The sequence below is a fragment of the Crotalus tigris genome, unplaced genomic scaffold (assembly GCF_016545835.1).
Source record: "Crotalus tigris isolate CLP2741 ecotype Arizona unplaced genomic scaffold, ASM1654583v1 scf7180000018518.1655711, whole genome shotgun sequence".
NCBI lineage: Eukaryota > Metazoa > Chordata > Lepidosauria > Squamata > Viperidae > Crotalus > Crotalus tigris.
Genome location: NW_024097053.1, coordinates 89,074 through 107,767, shown reverse-complemented (window position 1 = coordinate 107,767; position 18,694 = coordinate 89,074). Strand labels below are relative to the sequence as shown.

Sequence of the window (18,694 nt, the reverse complement as noted above, 5' to 3'; positions counted from 1 at the left end):
ATAGATAGATAGATAGATAGATAGATAGATAGATAGATAGATAGATAGATAGATAGATAGATAGATAGATAGATAGATAGATAGATAATGAGGTGAGGTGACGTCAGGTGAGGTGGGGTGAGGTGAGGTGAGGTGAGGTGAGGTGAGGTGAGGTGAGGTAAGGTAAGGTAAGGTAAGGTAAGACAAGACAAGACAAGACAAGATAAGATAGATGATGGATGGACAAACAAACATCTTTTATCCTAGCTTTTTCATATACAACTCAAGGCAGCAAATATTCCTAGTATTCTTTCTCCTATTTCCCCCCAAAAAAACAAGCCTGTGAGGTAGATTGGGCTGAGAAACAGTGATTGGACCAAAGTCACCCAGCCAGCTTTCATGCCCAAGGCAGACCTAGAAGTCACAGTCTCCCAATTTCTGGGTCAATACCTTAACCACTACATAAATAATGATGCATGTATTTCTATAAACATACACATTACATACATACTGTTGTGAGAGGCGGGAGGATGGATGCTGTCAGGGATGGGGGTTGTATGAATGCCGGAAGAATGGAAGGAAAAAGTATGTTGGACAACGAGAGTGGATGCAGGATCCCTAGGGCGAAACCTCGTCGTAGAGAAAGTGAAAATGGCTACAATATACATCAAAGGGGTGGAGGTGGAAAGCGCCCCAAAGAGTATGAGAAAAGGAACCAACCCAAGGATGAGAGGTGTACCCCGACCTGGGAAAACATGGGACGCCCCCCTGATCTAAAAACATGGGAAAAGGGGGAGGTGGGTGGTAATACACATGTAGGCGAAGGATGCAAGGACAAACCAATTGATTTTGTAGGTGAGGCAAGGATTGATCGGCCGGGACCTATCACGAGGTCCAGGAGCCGAGTGCAGACGCGGTTACATCTATAAGTAAGTTCTCCCATCGACCTGTTTATACCCTGACGATGATGGCAGTTATAGGCCATCGAAAGCTTGGTTTTATTTATTAAAACTTTATTGTTTATATTTCCTGGTGGTCACTTTTTGTCTTTTAATACGTACATACCCAGGAATCATTCTTCTATTTTTAGTGTTGTTTTTAATATATATATACTATATATCCACAATATTGATATTCTATTTAAAGTCCTACCATGTGAACCTAAAAGCTTGGAGGCACATGACAGATTTAAATGATCTTATTAAGAGAGACTTTTTTTTAATTTGGAAAAAAGCCAATCTGTTCTAATGTTATAATCTTTTCCAATTTTCTCTGTGAGGACAAGAGTTGCTAGAAAAATACATAAGCACTGTTTGTTTACATTGCTTGAGTAATGCATATCACTTCCATCAATACATTCTTATTCCTAAAGAATCCTGTCAGAGACCTCCAATATACTGAGATGTTTAGGGACATGAATCAGTGCATTTCCATGGGTATAAGCTAAATAAAATTAAGTGCCACCTGCAAAGTTTTTATATTTCTAGATGGACCAGATTTTATGTTTCCAAATACATTTCTTTCTTTTTTGTAAGTCTCAATTCTAGATGACTTCTAAATTTAAACAGGCAAGGAAAGGAGATATATTTAAGTCAGGGATCCTTTTGGGATTAGCAGAATGATAAGGTGACATATTATTAGTCCGTCCAGTTGAAGAATTGTATGTCTGGAAATCAACACATTATATGTTTATAGGCACTCAATTCCAAAGCAATAAAAATGGTGATGCCATGGGTGCAGTTCACAGCCCTTACAAGTGGGGCAGAACGAAAAAATGGCTTGGTAGATTCTCAATGACAGTTAGATGCTGAAAGTCTTTCTGATTGGTTCCCCTCACTTCTGCCCAGATGAGGGTCATGAAATGAAGAAATCTGGAAAGGGAACAAAGGTAAAAAGAAAAACAGAGGGAAATAAAAAAATATTTATTTCCATTGCTGGAAAAAAAATCATCATGGGCTCATAATATTGCTTTTTCTGTCATGTTAAGGCTCTTGAGGTGTTGGTTATTTGTTTGACTTTAGCATTTTTGACTAGGTAGGAGAAAAGAAGCTTAAAATCAGTTTTGAGTGAGACAGGTAATCATCCAACCCAATGATAGGCCATTTTTTTCTGCTTATTAGTATACCTTCTGCATTAAGAAAATTAAATTGAAGGCTGGAACTATTCTTTGAGGAATTCAGTTCCACATGACATCATAGTTGGTGGTAAAACCCATCAATGTAGTTTGTCTATTTATTTATAAAACTTGTATAGTCACCCATGTCACCAGAAGTTCCTCTTGGGCAACATGCAAAAATCAAATAAAAGCAATGGTTATATAAATCATGATAAAAAATATAAAACATTTTTCCTTCCATTCAATCATTTCTAATTCTCATAGATTTGCAAGGAAGTTTTAGGTTCATTGCAGAACCTAATTTTATTGTCTCCTTATTTAGAGTTCTCTTCTGTAATATAATCTGCTTTTCACTAATGTGTGATAACAATGGATGGGAAATGGATGGATGGTGAATGGTCATTTATTTTTTACCACAGATACATATGTATACACACTCCATCTGCTTTATTTTAAATTGCAATCAGTCCTTCTTTCAGCCTTTTGAATACCAGAAGCAGAGAGAGAGAGAGGGAGAGAGAGAGAGATAGAGAGAGAGAGAAAGAGAGATGATAGATAATTAAATGATAGATAGTTAGATGATAGATAGTTAGATGATACATGCATGGATGGATGGATGGACGGATGGATGGACGAATGGACGGACGGACAGACAGTTAGGTATTTGGATTCCATTAATTGATGAAAACATAGATATAAATGAACTAACTAAACCAAATAAACTCATGCACTCCGATCTCTTGTATGATATTCTAAAAGCCAAACTAATGTCCTTGAAATCTATGCTAATTTGAAGCTAGTAATAGAACAATTATGCTTAATAATTGTTGTTTTAGAATACAGAAAAAGGCACGGGAGAAGTGGAGGAAGGCACCTTTGCTGGCATTGGAAATTCTTTCTAAACCTGTGATGACACAAGACACCTGTTATTTCCCTCTTCAGAAAATCTCTCCAAGTACCATAACCCCAGAGTCACTCTGTATTGCCAATTTACCATTCACAGCTGCTTCCTTCAAGAATTAATCACTGTGAAGGAAAGAAAAAGAAACAAAGAAACAGGCCTCTCAAAATGAACTGGAGCATGGAGGTTGAATTTTTTTTAAAAAAGAGGAAAACCTACACTGAGCCATTAAAAATACAAATTACTCAAGAAAAAAGCAATCGATAAGAGAAACATAAATGAAGTTTATAGGACATGCAGCTTAACTGCAACCAACACAGATCATCACTGTATCTCAAAAAAAGGAACAATAAAAGGAAAAGAAACTGTTAATACTCAAGGTTTTTGTTCTGTTCTTTTTGAAAAAAATCCTATGTCTCTAATACATTAAATACTGGGAATATAAAGTAGAAAGCCTAGTCCCATTTGAGCTGTGCTCTGTGAATGTGGCAGAAAAAGACATGAACATACAAATTGCTTCCCTTCAGAAACTGGCAAATGGTTTTGGACAATGGGAAGTATTTCTGGCTGTAATTGTTTTACTGCAACATTTTGCAAGACTGGCCACTGATGTATGTGGTTTTAAAATGGAATTGAAAAAATAATAATGTTGAAGGACTGGGCAGACAAGAGACCAAGAGAAAACAGGGCAGAAAGGAAGTGTTTGAATTTTGAGGGCTGTATATGACTCTGAAATTGTGTTCAGCCATATCTCCTCTAAAAAAATTTGCTACTGAATGCAAAGTTACAGGAATCCAGATTAAAATATCCCAAGTACATGGCTGTCTAGACCAGGGCTTTTCAACCTTTTCACCCATTGTACCATTTTTAGGATATGGCAACATCCAAGTACCATCAGTCACTTAGCAAGGTGTCAAAAACTTGACCCCCCAAAAAAAGGAAAAAAGTGATGAAGTACAGGTAGTCCTCAACTTACAACAGTTCGTTTAGTGACTGTTTGAAGTTACAAAGGCGCTGAAAAAAAGTGCTCCCCAAGCCACAGCCGAGCAAGACACCTACCTGCCCATCTGGCAGCGCTCTTTCTCCTGTCCGAGGTTTTCATTGTTGTGAGCATTTCTGTTGAGGATTGGCAGAGGGGGTGGGGTGGGCCTATTTGGTTTTTATTCCCCCCCGTCTGCTGGGTGGTTGCAGCAGGTTTTGGTCACTTCACATGATCCTGGGACACTGTGATGGTCATAAATATGAATCAGTTGCCAAGCATCTGAATGTAAATCACAAGACCCTGGAGATGCTGCAACATTCCAGCTGATCAGCGCTTCTTCTGGGCTCAACAGCTGGAGCTTGGTGCTGATCCAGGTGCTTCCACTGAGCCCTGAAAGCCCTGCAGCTCCAGCCATCTCTCGTTCAGGCTTGTGCAGTGCTGCCACTCGTTCAGCTCATTCCCCTCCCCCGCTACCACTTTTCTAGGATGGTTGTGTACCACCTGCCAGGTGCCAATGTACCACAGGTGGTACCCATAGCACTGGTTGAAAAGCCCTGATCTAGACTTCATCTGAACATCTCCAGTGAAGAGAATCCCACCATCTCTCTGGCTAATTGATTCAATTTCTTAAGTGCTTATACTAGTAAGAAATGTAATTATGTATAACACTAATATACACAGATATAATTTTAATTAAATATAAATAAAATTAAAATTAGTTTTCTCCTGATTCCACATTATGTTTAGGGAATGTGTTCTGTATGGAGAAAGAGAAAGCAAAAGAGCAATCCTGACACACTATTCAATGTCTAAAAGTGCTCTGAACCTTGAAAAATATTCTTCTCTGAGATCCCTCCAAAACATCAGAAGGACCACTTGAGATGAAATAGAGGGATATTTGGTATTTTTGATAAGAGTTATTCAGTAGTATAATTTTCAGCCTCTGTATGAAAAATTGATAAGGCAAGAAATTGTTCTGAGAGCTAAGAGGCAGTAAGTTGCTTCAATTACTGATGTCTAATGTTTATATTGGTGGGGGAATAAAAAACAGTGAAAGTGGCTGCAATGGCATCTCTTGATGATTGAAAACATACAGTAATAAAATGTAGTCAATGGTAAACTTAATGTACTTTGTTTGGCTTAGTAACAATATCCCGTAGGAAGATTGTCAAACTTTAGGATAGGCATACCTATAAATATTTATTCTTCCAGAGATTCAATCCCACATTCAAAAATGAAACAATAGCAGATGCTCCAAGGATTCAATATTAATAAGAAAGTTGCTTAATATTAATAAGAAAGTCATAATATAGAAATCACGCATACTGTATGCAGAAGATTTGATTGATGAGGAACAGGAAAATTAAGCCATTTATTGTATATATCAATTCCAGGGTTCACTCACTCTTGAGGGCCTTCCAAGCTGAAGGATTAGCTGGTGACATCATAGTTGCCCAGGGAACACCCAATTGGAGGCTCCTTTCATGCCCCCGTTAAGTTGACCTCTGAAGTGATACCCATCTATTTACTCATAGTCACCCACTTTCGAACTGCTGGGTTGGCAGGAGCTAGAATGAAGGACGGGAGCTTGCCCTCGTTGTGCAACAGCACTTGGGTCTTGAACGTGGGCTTGCTGATTGTAAAACCAGCATCCTGACCACATGAGCCATAACTGATATTACTCTTTAGATAAACTAAGCTAAGCTAAGCTAAGCTAAGCTAAACTTTATTGTCATTTTTTAAGACCCACATCCCTACATATAGATAACAAATAAATATTAAATACTGTCCATCTTGAATATATAATGGAAGGAGGAAGCTTGAGAGTTCACAAGGTTAATGCTATATGGAATGAAACTATGGCTAAATCTGGATGTTCTGCTGCGGATACTGCGAAGCCCCCTCCTCCCAGAAGGTAACAAGGAAAACAGGTCGTGAAGAGGATGTGTAGTGTCCCAGATAATCTTACAGACCTTGCTCAAGCAGCGCTTCTGTGCTATGTCCTGGATGGGAGAGAGGGAACTGCCAATGATCTTTTCAGCCATTCTCACCACTCTCTGAACCACCTTCCTGTCTGAAGCAGTGATGCTTCCAAACTAGACTGTGATGCTGTATGACAGGATGCTCTCCATCGTCCCTCTCTAGAAAGTGGTTAGGACAGGGGAAGGAAGTTGTGCTTTTCTCATGCGATGCAGAAAATGCAGGCGCTGCTTACTGTTTTCTTTCCACCTTTTAAGTCAACCAAATTTCTGTTGTTCTTTCACCTGTTGGGGATTCTATATTTATTCAACAGATATTTTTCGTGATATGAACAGCTTGGATTGCCACCTTGCCAACTTCAGTCCTTACAATTACAAATACCATGTCAAGTGCCAAGCTCCTCAGGACAGGTACAAATTAGGCTGAAGCTTCTCTAAGACTGGACAACACATCTAAGACTTAATTCTTTCTTGCAATTCTGGAACAATTGTTATTTGACAGTCACTGAATGAGTTTGAGGATGATGCAGAATTTAATCCGTTCCTAACAACACTCTTTCCCTGCTTTTCCTTGTGTAATGAAGCTTTACTTTCCTTTTCTCAAGCTAGTCGTAATTGCATGTTTACATTCTCTGCATTCATGCTCTCAGCATCTCTTGTCACTAATGGATCTTGACTTCATCTTTGGAAAAAAAAAACCTATTCGGGAAAAACATGGCTGACCCCCACTACTAAATGTGGAGATGAGGACCTATTCCTGGGCAGAAAAGTTCTTTTTCCACATGTCAGAAGCAGAATGAAGAGTACAAAATGGTAGATATGCTAGTTTGCTGTAGGAAAAAAAAACTTACAGCATCTTAGAGAAATGTATTTCCCCACTGCTACACAAAGAAGGATGGCTGATTTTTGTTGTTGTTATTGTTTTGCTTTTAGCAAGGTATTTATAGCAGGGTTGAAAATAATCATCTATTTTGATTCCTCTGTCAGAAAATCCTGATTGTTTCTCAAAATAGAAACTAACTATCCTGCTCTGTCCTATTGCTTCTGTTTGCCTATTTCTACAGCACAGCAAGAGTTTCAAACAGAAATCAATATATAGGAATTATATATAAGCACATATGGAGTGTGTATTTCTGGACTTGTTAAGTAGCTTGAGTAGTACTGGTGAATGTAAAAAAAAAAAAAAATCCAATAAATCCTTTGGGGAATCATTTTGAAAACAAGCCGGATAAATGCATATTTGAATCTTTGTTGCAAAAGCATGCTTGCCTTCTTTCCCTTGAAAGATTCGATACCTTGTTAGTACAATTTCCATGAGCAATTTCTCTTTGTCTCTTTAAGGCAGAGGGCAATTACAGGAAAAAATAGCTACAATAAAATTTCAACTTTCATTATTTCCATCTATATAATATATATATAAAAAATGAGCAGTGCGGTGGCCTAGAAGCATAACTCTTGCCTCACAATCAGGAGGCTATGAGTTCGATCCTAGGTAGCGACTGATATTTCTCCCTGGGCGCAATGAGTTATTGTCTGCTGTGAACTCCACGTAGGCGTTAGGAAGGGCATCAGCCCAGTAAATGTTGAGTTCCATTCAGTCATCCCGACTCCACCCCAATGCAAGGGATCACCATGTCGTTAACACACACACACACACATACACATACAAATTTCTTAATATATTAATATAACATAGTCCACATAGTCAGTTTGCTCCCAGGGAAAAAGATGTCAAACACTCTCTTCTGAATACAATACAGAAAAACTAGCATACCAATTTGAATAAGAAATTCAAAGTGAGAATCCATTTATTTTCTCTTTCTTTTCTTTCCAGCATGCAAATTGCCTGCTGGGTATTATATGCTAGAAGGGGAAAAAAAGGAGGGGATGTGAAGAGATCTAGAACAAGCAGAAGCAAACAATAGGAGATGTACTCAGAATCTGCTTTCTAAATAACATCCCATTTGCCTATGTAATGAAAGAGTGCAAGACTAAGACCAACTTCATTTATTGCAATTAGCATAGACAATTATTTAGCATTAGCAAGATTTTTTTTTTAATTTTCAAGCAGCCTACACCTGCTTGAATGCCAAAGTAATGCCAAAGTAAAGACACTACAATTTAATATTTGCCTTCACAATACAATTTAATCAGTCTAGAATTTCCACAATAGTTTCCCGATGGTTATTTTAACCCCTATTTACACACTACAATTTCCTTTGTTTGCATAATATTTAGAAAAGTATAAGAATGGTAATTATTAGTTTTACATAACAAACTAATTGTGTTTGGCTACTTCAAAGTTCAATCTGCAGGCAAACACAGCTGAAGAGCTATAAATAATCCAGAAGTGGGCATAGTTCCGAATTGCCATGTTTTAGAACAATTAGCTGATGGACTTTTATTTGCACCTTTCGTAGATTCATGAAAATCTACAAGTCCTGGAGCTTATAAGCAAAAAGATATATTATTTGGTATTTTTAATAACACATAGGTGGGAATTGTGCATGGCTCTCAGCAGAAAAATTTTGAAGCTATGTGACAAATAGCTTATTATATTATTCACTCATAGCTAATGATATAAGCATTTCTACATTTCTTTAATTAAACTATACCTATTTCTGAATCAGTAGGGCAAGATATATATTTATATGTACAATGGGTCCTAATTATAGTTACACAGAGAAGATCACCCTAGTTAACTTAATGGACAAAAGCAGCAGTGATGTTGCCACCTGTATTAGTTGTATTAACATCTTAATATCTTGTGGATATTTAGTTTATTTTATATATTCGACAATACTAGTCCAGTAAGAGGACACAGTGTAGAGAGTAGTGATTAACCAGTCATTTTTAAAAAAAGATTCAGAAAACTGAGTTAAGTATGAAGGCCAGCTGGTTTTTAGCCTTTTCCACATGCTAGCCCATCATAGAGACAATCCAGTAGAAACTGTTAGATGAGCAATTGCAGAAGATGACTATTTTATGCATTTGATTACCGTAAGCAGAATGTTAACAATTGAGAATGTGCACAGATCAAAAATATAAGAAACTAAAAATAAATAATGGTTACAATTAGGCAGGTAGTTTGCCATTTTGGTTCAACTATCTCTCCCCTACATCATTAAAATACCTTGATTTTTATTTTATAGCTGCCCTACTGAAAATGTGAAATAAAGCTGCAGGTATACAATAAAATATTCCTTTTATTTCTTATTTAACAGGATAACAGAATATCCCATTCATAAACCATTTCAGTTGTCTTAGCCACATCCAATTTATTCAAATGATAGCATAGATAGAAAAACAATAATACTGCAGAGAGCCAAAAGAAATAATTACATTGCTTGTTTCTGGAAACCAGTAAAGCAATATTTCAATATCAATGCAGTCATAAAGCAATATGCAAAAAAACCTGTTGGAAAAAAAATCAAATTTTTGAATCTGCCATACTGTCATCTTAATTTAATAAAGTGATGATATGTTGACAGATTCTTAAGGTGGAGTCACTGGGGCATTGCCTGGATAACGGATGTATCATTGCCTTTTCTGGGCCCAATGCTGTTACTGAACTGAACTTATCACTTCCTGGTGAACAGAAGTGTCACTTTTCACCCAGAGAGCCTAAGGTCCTTTTTCAGGGGCTATATTAGGTCTGACAATTTTGCCAGCTGCTAAGTTAATGTACTGGCCCACATATATTAGTTAACAAGATATCTTGTTCCTCTTCTCATCTATTTGGCCCTTATGAGCCTTTTAGGAAATACTAAGTGCTACTTGAATATGACAGTTTCTAAAATGGCCTTTTCTAAAGTTCAAATTAAATAACAGCATTTTGTAGCAAATACAGCTTATTAATAACTATTTATGTCTGGTAAGAAATGAGCCCCAAAACAGAATTAGTTCCCAGCTCTGCTACACTGGCAGTAAAGGCAAAATAAACATAGAACATTCAGTCCAGCATATATATAGAATTTCAATAAAATTGAAATTCAACTTCCCAGTCTAATCTATATCTCTGGGTTAAGCTGTTTTGGTATAAGCCAAAGTTGACAAAGTACTGTCATCTCATTCACCTCACTTCATTAGCACCTTCAGCATAATAACTTTAATTTGATTGGAAATGAGGCAGTCTCCAAAAATTAGCCAAAGATAAAATTATTTTTATTATAAATCGAGAAGCATAACTTGCCCAGATGAATATGAATGAAAAAGTAAGAACAACATTTATTCAATAAAATACTTGGTTTACTGAAGAGGTCTGAAAGAAGCTACAGAAGAGATGCCTGAAGCATGCAGTAGGAGGATTCCCTTGAATTTGACCAGCCATTAGCATGAGTTCATGTTCAAGCATGAGAAAAAAAATATATAGAATCCCTCTGCAAGTGAGATGGGCGGTCTCAAAAAATGGATGGATGGATAAATGAATAAGTGGATAAATAAATAAATAAATAAACCAACCAACTAACCCAAAATTTTGTTACTCTTATTGAGCCTGCTGAATGCTGCCAATAGTCATTTGTAAGTCCATATTCCTTTAAGACAAGTTGACTGGCAAGACCATCAAACTGGCTAATGTGAAGCATTCTTCCAGCTGCTAGCTGATAAAAACACTCAGATCTGAGTAGATCTGGAGTCCAGCTGAAAACTGCCAACAGAAATGAATGGGGCTTCACTTTGCAGAGTGAGCTGGGATCAAAGTCTCCTCTGAGTAGCTCAGGGAAGTGAATAGTATTCTCTGTAGTTTTATCTTTGCTCATTTTCAGTTAGATTCCTGCCATTATAAGTAGCTAATCCCTCTCACAAAGATCCAGAATCATTGAATCATAAGATTGAAAGGTATCTTTTAGACCAGGAGTCCCCAACCCCCGATCAGTCTGAGGTCTGCCAGAAACTGGGCTGCACAAACAAGCAAAACCCATTTCACAGAATGCAGGCAGCATACAAAACCATGCCCCACCTGGTCCGTAGAAAAACCTCTCTTCACAGAATTGGCTTCTGGTGCCCAAAAGGTTGGGAACCACTGTTCTAGTCCATATTCAGTGCAGGAAGCTGAATGTGAGCTATAATTAATGTTTATTTTTAATCAAGGTAATATTTTTATCACCTCTGAGTGATGCTGCGGTATGTCCCTTTCAATCTGACTGTTCTTCAGAATTTTAGTGAGGCCTTCAACCTTCCACTACTAGAAAAATAAATTGCATGGTAACAGTACTAGTTGTGCTTGTGGATAATTTTTGAATAGATCTAGGTGTTACAATACTATACTCCTGGTCCTCTATGTTCTCTCATTACCTTTCTTTATTATCAAACACAGCATCCTTCTGGATCAACTCTATGGAATTGGATGCAGGGGTAATTTTTCAGCGGTTCTCCTTTTTCCTAAGGAGCTGGTTCTATCAGTGCAGAGGGAGGGAAGTCCACCTGAACACCAGTAATTGTGAAATGCTTACTGTCCAGGTTTGGATGGGGAGGGAAAGGCTCTGACTGTATCCAATTCCACTGAATTCCAAGACAGAATGTCACTGGTTTTTGAAACAAACAATTATAATTCCTGGCCATATCAGGGAAACATTGACTCAAAACAGGGTTTAGGGGTCATCCTGAACTTACAACTCTTCATGTCTGAGCCACCTGCAGTTTTCCATGATTGAGAAACAATGATAACAATGTATAAATGAAATTGCTCAGCCCATAGGGTGAAATGCTGGAGCTCTCAAGAGTTAGTTATTCTTAATCTCAAGCTCAACTGCAGCAAATGTGTCTTCTTCAAACAGATCACACACCATGAGCTGTTGTTTGTTTTGTCAAAAGGTTAATAATAGAAACATAAGAAATTATTGAGGTTAATTCAGTCTTCTTATCTGTTATCTCCAGTCTCAGTTCAGGCTGAATCAAACATGCTGCCTCCATTATTATATGCTCCTTTAAGGGTTTTTTAAGGATAGAGATGAACATGTATCTATAAATGCTCTTTGGAAGATGCATCTTAGCATTGTGTTTTAGAGAATACATATTATCCATTTTAATCTTCACTAAACAAATATATTAAAAAGGTAATTGAGAAGCTAATAAACAGCATGAAAAAGTAATAAGATTCTGAACAATGTAATTTTGTTTCTACGCATAATGGAGCAAAAAGTAGGCCTATAGGAAGCTATTACCCGTATCTATTGACTATTTATCTACCTATCTTCAGTTTTCTGCTCTAATTAATAATGATTATTTGGTGTTTGCTCAGGACTAGGCAATTCAAATGAATTCTGATATCCTTTATGGATTTTTCTCAGAGTTCAAGAAGAAATACATGGTTATATTTTCAGCCCAGGAGAATATGTACTTAGAAAGTCATTATGAAAATGAGGTTGCATATGCTCTTGGGGAGATGTAAAATAATGGTTTTTCACTGCATTTGTATAAAGCTTAAAATGTAAATAGTCAATAAAAAGCAAGGCAACTAGTTCAGATTCATTGCAAATGTAATGAATAATATAAATATGCAAAGGAAATTTAAAAATGAGCAAAGAATCCACTTATATAGCACTATAACAGCTAGTTAAAATTAATTCCAATATATTTACAACTCAGGTTTCAGGTACAAAAGCTTGTCATTAAGATCTTCCTTGCAGCCACATTAATGCACTTTTCTCCTGTCCTTGAGTTGGAAGGAAAGTATAGCAACATAAAATTGCACTGCCTCCATAGCAACGATGCTAGACAGTAAAGCTTTTACCATTATTTAACAACAGATAGGTTCCAGGCAGCAAATGGTAGAATTCCCTCCCATCTCTTCCCTTTCCACTCACTGTTATCTATTGGTAGAAAAAGCAGTCAACAATTACTTTCTCCAATTCTTGGTATGTTTTGAACTGAACTCTTAGATTTGTATTATTTATCTAGTCAATTTTATTATTTACACCACTCTTCTTTTGACAAGACACTCTGTTTCCAGAAGATCAACAGACCTATGAAAAGATTTCATAAACGCCACTAGGTAAACATTTGGTATAGATTATTAGATTCCTGCAGATTTGAATCAGAATCCTGGGAGACTGGCAGACCTTTCACAGAAAGAGAAAAGCAATATGTCTATGTGAAATCACACACACACACTCATCTCCTCATATAATCAGAAGAATTGATCTGAAATTCAAAGCAGATTATCTCAAACCAGAGAGCTTCAAGTGTAAATGCTTTTGGATCTTTCCATCTTTTCTCTCCCCTGAAATCAATTTCTACAGAATATTTTTGATCAGGAAATTAACTATAATGTTTGTCCATTTCCAAACTGGAGCAACTAAAAGCAGCTATAGCAGTGGTTCTCAACCTGTGGGTCGGGACCCCATTTGGGGTCGAACGACCATTTCACGGGGGTCGCCAAACAAGGCTGTCCGCCATTTTTTCCCCCTTTTCTTTGGCCACGCCCCTGGCACCCGGTGATGTATAAGTGGTTGGGGGTCCCCACAACATGGGGAACTGTATTATGGGGTCGCGGCATTAGAAAGGTTGAGAACCACTGAGCTATAGGCTATTTTATGAATGGGCTATAGATGGAAAGGAGGCAATATCCTAAGACCCTGTTTGAAGAAATATTTAGTATAACATATTTGTGCTGTAAAAAGACTAAATTGAACATACCATATTGGTCTGCAAAAACCCAGGTGATCAATAGGTAGTGACAACAGGCTAGAACAGGGGTAGTCAACCTTGGCTCTTTTATGACTCGTGGACTTCAATTCCCAGAATTCCTGAGCCAGCTTAGTCATAAGTCATAAAAGAGCCAAGGTTGACTACCCCTGGGCTATAGAAAAGACTGTACCTTTGCTGCCATTTATTTGCCATGTGGATTTTTGTAGTCCCCAGAAATATGGGTAGTTTGAAAGTCATTAAAATCTAAGGTAGCTGGATTTTTTTAATAAGAAATTTTACAAATAGTGACAATTATCTTTTGTTTTCCAAACATATGAGCTTTTGAATTTGATAGGATGGGGGGAAATGCCTCATCCAAGTTTCAGGGTATGTTGAAAGACTTCCTGGAATCAATATTAAAAATAAAACTCCAAAAAGATCTAAGAGCAGAACAATATGAATTGCACATTCTCATTTTCAAGTGAATATGCATATCATATTCATTTCTAAAAATCAGTATAAATCTCAATAGATCATAATTTTAAAAACTGCAGAACGCATTACCGTAGGGCATGGTGATGTCTTCTAATTTAGCTAGATGCTTTTATATTCATGGAAGTCATATCTACCAAGGGCCACAGGTGTTGAAAACTCAATGCTACTGTCAAGTTCCTGGGAAATCTGGTATAAATATTACAAGCTTAGGCTTTCTGCAAGAATCTAAACTACTAATGGTTAAAGGAATTTGGAAGTAAATACAGAATTCATGGTGGGTTGGACAAAGATCTCTTGTTGGTGCAGAGGGACTCCTGATTGATGACGCTCTTGACCCCTCAGCCTGGTTATATCTCCTACAGTTACTTTTGGATTAGAAGCAGTATGCCTCCAAATATTAAAGGGAACTACTATGGCAGAAAAGTATATCTCAACCTTTTCCTAGTAGTTACCCAATCCTTTCCCTACCCCAGGGTAACAACAAAATGATGGACCAAAGTGAGCCTTGGCTTGATCCAGCACAGCTGTTCTCATGTTCTTAAATGCCAATGAAATATTGTGGAATCCTATTTACACCTAATTCCCATAAATACTCTAAATCAAGCAATCCTCTTTTCCTTTGTAAAGAAACAGCCATTCATAGTGAGGCAGGACTTTGGGACAAAAACTTTAACAGGGAAGGTGCAGTGTAGAACCATTGCAAGAAAGGTAATACATATGCAACAATATATTTGAGCATTTTAAGGGACTAAAATCTCTATACTATTTTTGCTGCAAAAGTCTAATATGACTATCCCTCTGGAAAACATAATTGTTATTTGACTTCTTGCTATCAATCTTCATATCACTAATAGATTTTAAAAGTAAAGATCTCAAGGAGAGAGAAAATGTTTGAGCAACTTAAGGAACTGTGACTTCAGGCAAAGCTCCATGATGAAGTAAGAGTTAAGTGAAAATGAAACTGTAAAGGTAAATAGAAATACATCTGAAGTAATGGAGATACTTATACACCTGTAACTTTTAACACTTCAACACAATAACCTTGTGGCTATTACCTCACTGAATATGAAAGATGAGAGGTAAAGATGTAACTAGGATCAAGGACTTACAACTGACTATTTAAAAATGCAACGTGACAGTTCTTGGATCTTCTCCCCCATATCCTTACACAAACAAGCTGTGCTGTGATGCAATAATTATTTTGGAAAAAAAATTACATCAGCTTCTAAGAAATCCCTGAATATAAATTGTTTATCAACTGAGTGCAAATTTAAAATTCAGGCAGAAACAATAATACTAAAATCTATTCCATAATTCCTCCAATGTATCCTTCTAATAAATGAAACTTTCCTTCTCATTCCTTCATATTAGACATCAGATATTTTATAACAAGACCTTCAAAAATTCTTTTTTTTTGTAACAAGTTTTATTAATTTTTCAATTTTACATCCAAATGTTTAGAAAGCAGCGTGGTGATAGGGTAATCAATAGTCCAATAACAAAATCTTTTGTACATATCTCAGGTTGCATCATTAAAGGTTCGCTCTCTATTTCCCTTAATTGTTGTATCACATTCAAGTTAATACATTTCTAGTTATATCTCATTCAGTCAATGAATTTATCAATATAATTTTATTTGTACATATCCATGTCCTGTTTTTGAGTTTTACTTAATTACAATTACCATGTTCCAATTTAGCCTTTAATAACCATAATATTTAAACTTTGGGTAACCCAAATTTCCCTAATTTCATTACAAAATAATTATCGTGTCTAAAATACACATCTTATTCAGAAAGTTACATTCTTACTTTGTTTCGCAAGTATATTCTATTTCTCATCCTAGTACTCCTCATTTACTATTAAAATATCTTTCATTGTCACAAACCCACTTCCATATTACCATTCAAAACTATAATCTAAAAGTTGTTTTTCATTTCCTTTATAGATCTAAGTCCTAAATATTAAATCAATCAAGATCTCTAAAAATCTCCTTATCCCATTAAGTGGAATTTTAAGCTGTTCCATCATCAGTCAGCAAAAAAGAGAAAAAGGAGGAAGAAAGTCCCATTTTTAAATTTAACTCTAGCTTTCTTTTTGTGCCAAGCTGGTTTTCATACCAGTGCCTTTAAATCCTCAGGTGAGTCTCCCTTCATTCCTACACATGTTGTTTGAATCAAGGGAGAACTAGTTATCAATTTTTCAAAGGCACTGGCCCCTTTGTAGTTATTAGATTATTGCCCTAATAGTTCAAATCTCCATGTTTGATTTATTTGTCATCAGTTCAGTCTGGTCTTCTTCTTCTTCCAATTTCGTCTGGCTAGAATAGAAGGTCATGTCTGGTATTGTAATTGTTTTTGATTGTTTAAATTGTCTGAGTTCTCAATATATTGTGTTTGTTGATCAATTTCTGTTGCTTTTTGAGTTGCAGGTACTTTAGCTGAAATCAAGGTTTAATTATCAAAGTTCTCAGTAAATTGTGCTTGTTGTGTAGAATCCTCTTTGATGTTAATTTGTTCCTCTTCTGTTGTTTTTTGGCTTGTAAGTTCATCAGTTGAGATCTAAGCTTCAATTTGTAATTTTAGGGTGACATCTTTGTCTTTCACTCTGGAGTTCATTAGCTCAGTGGCTTCAAGGATTTTTTCAAGTATAAGTTTGTAGTTAAGTTGTGGTGATTGTATAAGTTTGTAGTTAAGTTGTGGTGATTAAAGATAGTCTTTTCGGCTGGCACAGCTTAGTGGTCAGCCATGTTGATGGCCGATCTTTTCTCTGACGGTCCAAAGGAGCTGCCTCGGATCAATCTATCAAGGGTCTGTCAAGCCCTCCTGGGCTTAACATACAAGAGAGGGGGGGACCAACCTGATGGCAGAAGAAGAGCAGCACAGCAACTCACCATTTTGTACAGATAATATGAGCAGCGGGTCCTCCGACAAACATATGGAACACTGAGACAGCTGTTGGGCAGTTCTAGGAAGCAGGGGACGCCATGCGCAGAAAGACTGTCGCGCTTGTGCAGAACTAAATTGAACTGCCAAACAGCTGATGGGTGGTGAGACGACAACCAGCTGATGGGCAGTGGCCCGAAGAATACCTTGTTAGAGCAGGGCATGCAAAGAAGTCTTGGATGCAAAATCTGTGCTCACTAATAGTTGCCAAACGCTGATTGGAGGCCAGGAAGGTGGGGTTGTTCGGTGTGGAATGGGTGGGGTGTGGGTTAATGAGCATGGGTGTGGTGGAGGTGTGGCTGATAACTGGATAGGGTGGGGTAGTAACATAAGTATATTTAAGCAGTGTTGGGAGCCGGTTGCTCCCAGCGCAAACTTTGTATAGCACAGAGCTTGTTTGCTACATGTCTGTGTTAAGTCATCACTTTTCCTCGAAGTAAACCGGAGCTGATTTAATCCAGTTGCTTTCGTCTTTGCTTTATTCGTCTGGAGTCCGGTAGGGAAGCTGACAGGGTCCTCCTCATGGTTGTCTCCCTTCCAAGGCAACTTACGACCCTTTTCAGGGTTGCCTGACAAAGGGAAACCGGGCGGCAGATAAGAGCGCTCTCTCCGCACGTCCGCCAGCAGTGTGATCCAGAACCGGAAGCCAAGACCTTCAAAGATTCTTTACTATCCAAAATGAATCTATCAACACCTAGACCTTGAATATTTAAATCAACTTTGTAGCTTCAAAACATTACTAATCTATTGAAAAAATACTTTATTTCAAGTCGCTATTTCATTTACATGCAAAAAAAATTTTTTTTAAAAAAAATGATTCTCTTCTATATTTTTCCCAGAAGTGGAAGTGAGAAATGTGTCATATTTCTTGGAAATAATTCTAAGTGAGAACATGGCCAAAGGGAAAAAAGCCATTCTACGAGTACCTGGTATCATTTGATTTTTGCCAACATTACTTGTATTTGGGAGAACCTGAAGCAGATATGCTTTTAAAAAAAAATCCACAGCAGCACAAAGCCAAGGACAACCAAGTCGTGTTATTTTTTGAGGTGAAGCTTCCCGGAGAAACAGTGATGGGATCAATTTTTCTATGGCAACTGAGGACAGAAAGCCAACTTATGAGGTGCAGATTGAATAATCATGCACACATAGAGCTCTGTCCTCCAGTATCTCAAAACCCCATAACATTTGCTGCATCTCTGCCTAATTATAAATATTAGTCCCATGTTGGGAAAAAACCAATGTCCCTATAAGTTTAATAACCCATTATATCTTCTGGAAATGCCTAATTCATAAGCTCTATATAGCTTTTTTTGAGTTTTTTTCCCCCTTTGACATATTCAGTCTGGGGGATTATTTCTCTATTTTCCAAATCCTCTATTAAAAAAACTAACACATGCTATCTATATTTTAATAATGGCAATTTCTCCAAACAACTGCAACTAATTTTCATTTTGCTATAAGCAGCCCTATAGATATTTTGTACACTGCCATCACTATGACAGAATGTATAGAAACGTCAATATGCTTACTACAAAAATACAACTGTTTCATTGTAAGGTCAGAACACTTAAACTGTGTAGTTGTTTTTGTCTATCTAGTGAGAATTTGCAAGAGAAATTGACTTTTTCAAAAAGAAGAGGGGGAAATAATTTAGCATAGAAAAAT

General features: G+C 37.0%; 1 protein-coding gene across 2 annotated transcripts in view; it reads right to left on the bottom strand.

Annotated features, from left to right (window-relative positions):
• Positions 1-18,694, bottom strand: part of LOC120312546 (serine-rich coiled-coil domain-containing protein 1-like) — a 549,974-nt gene that overhangs the window by 447,453 nt on the left and 83,827 nt on the right. The window lies entirely within an intron of this gene.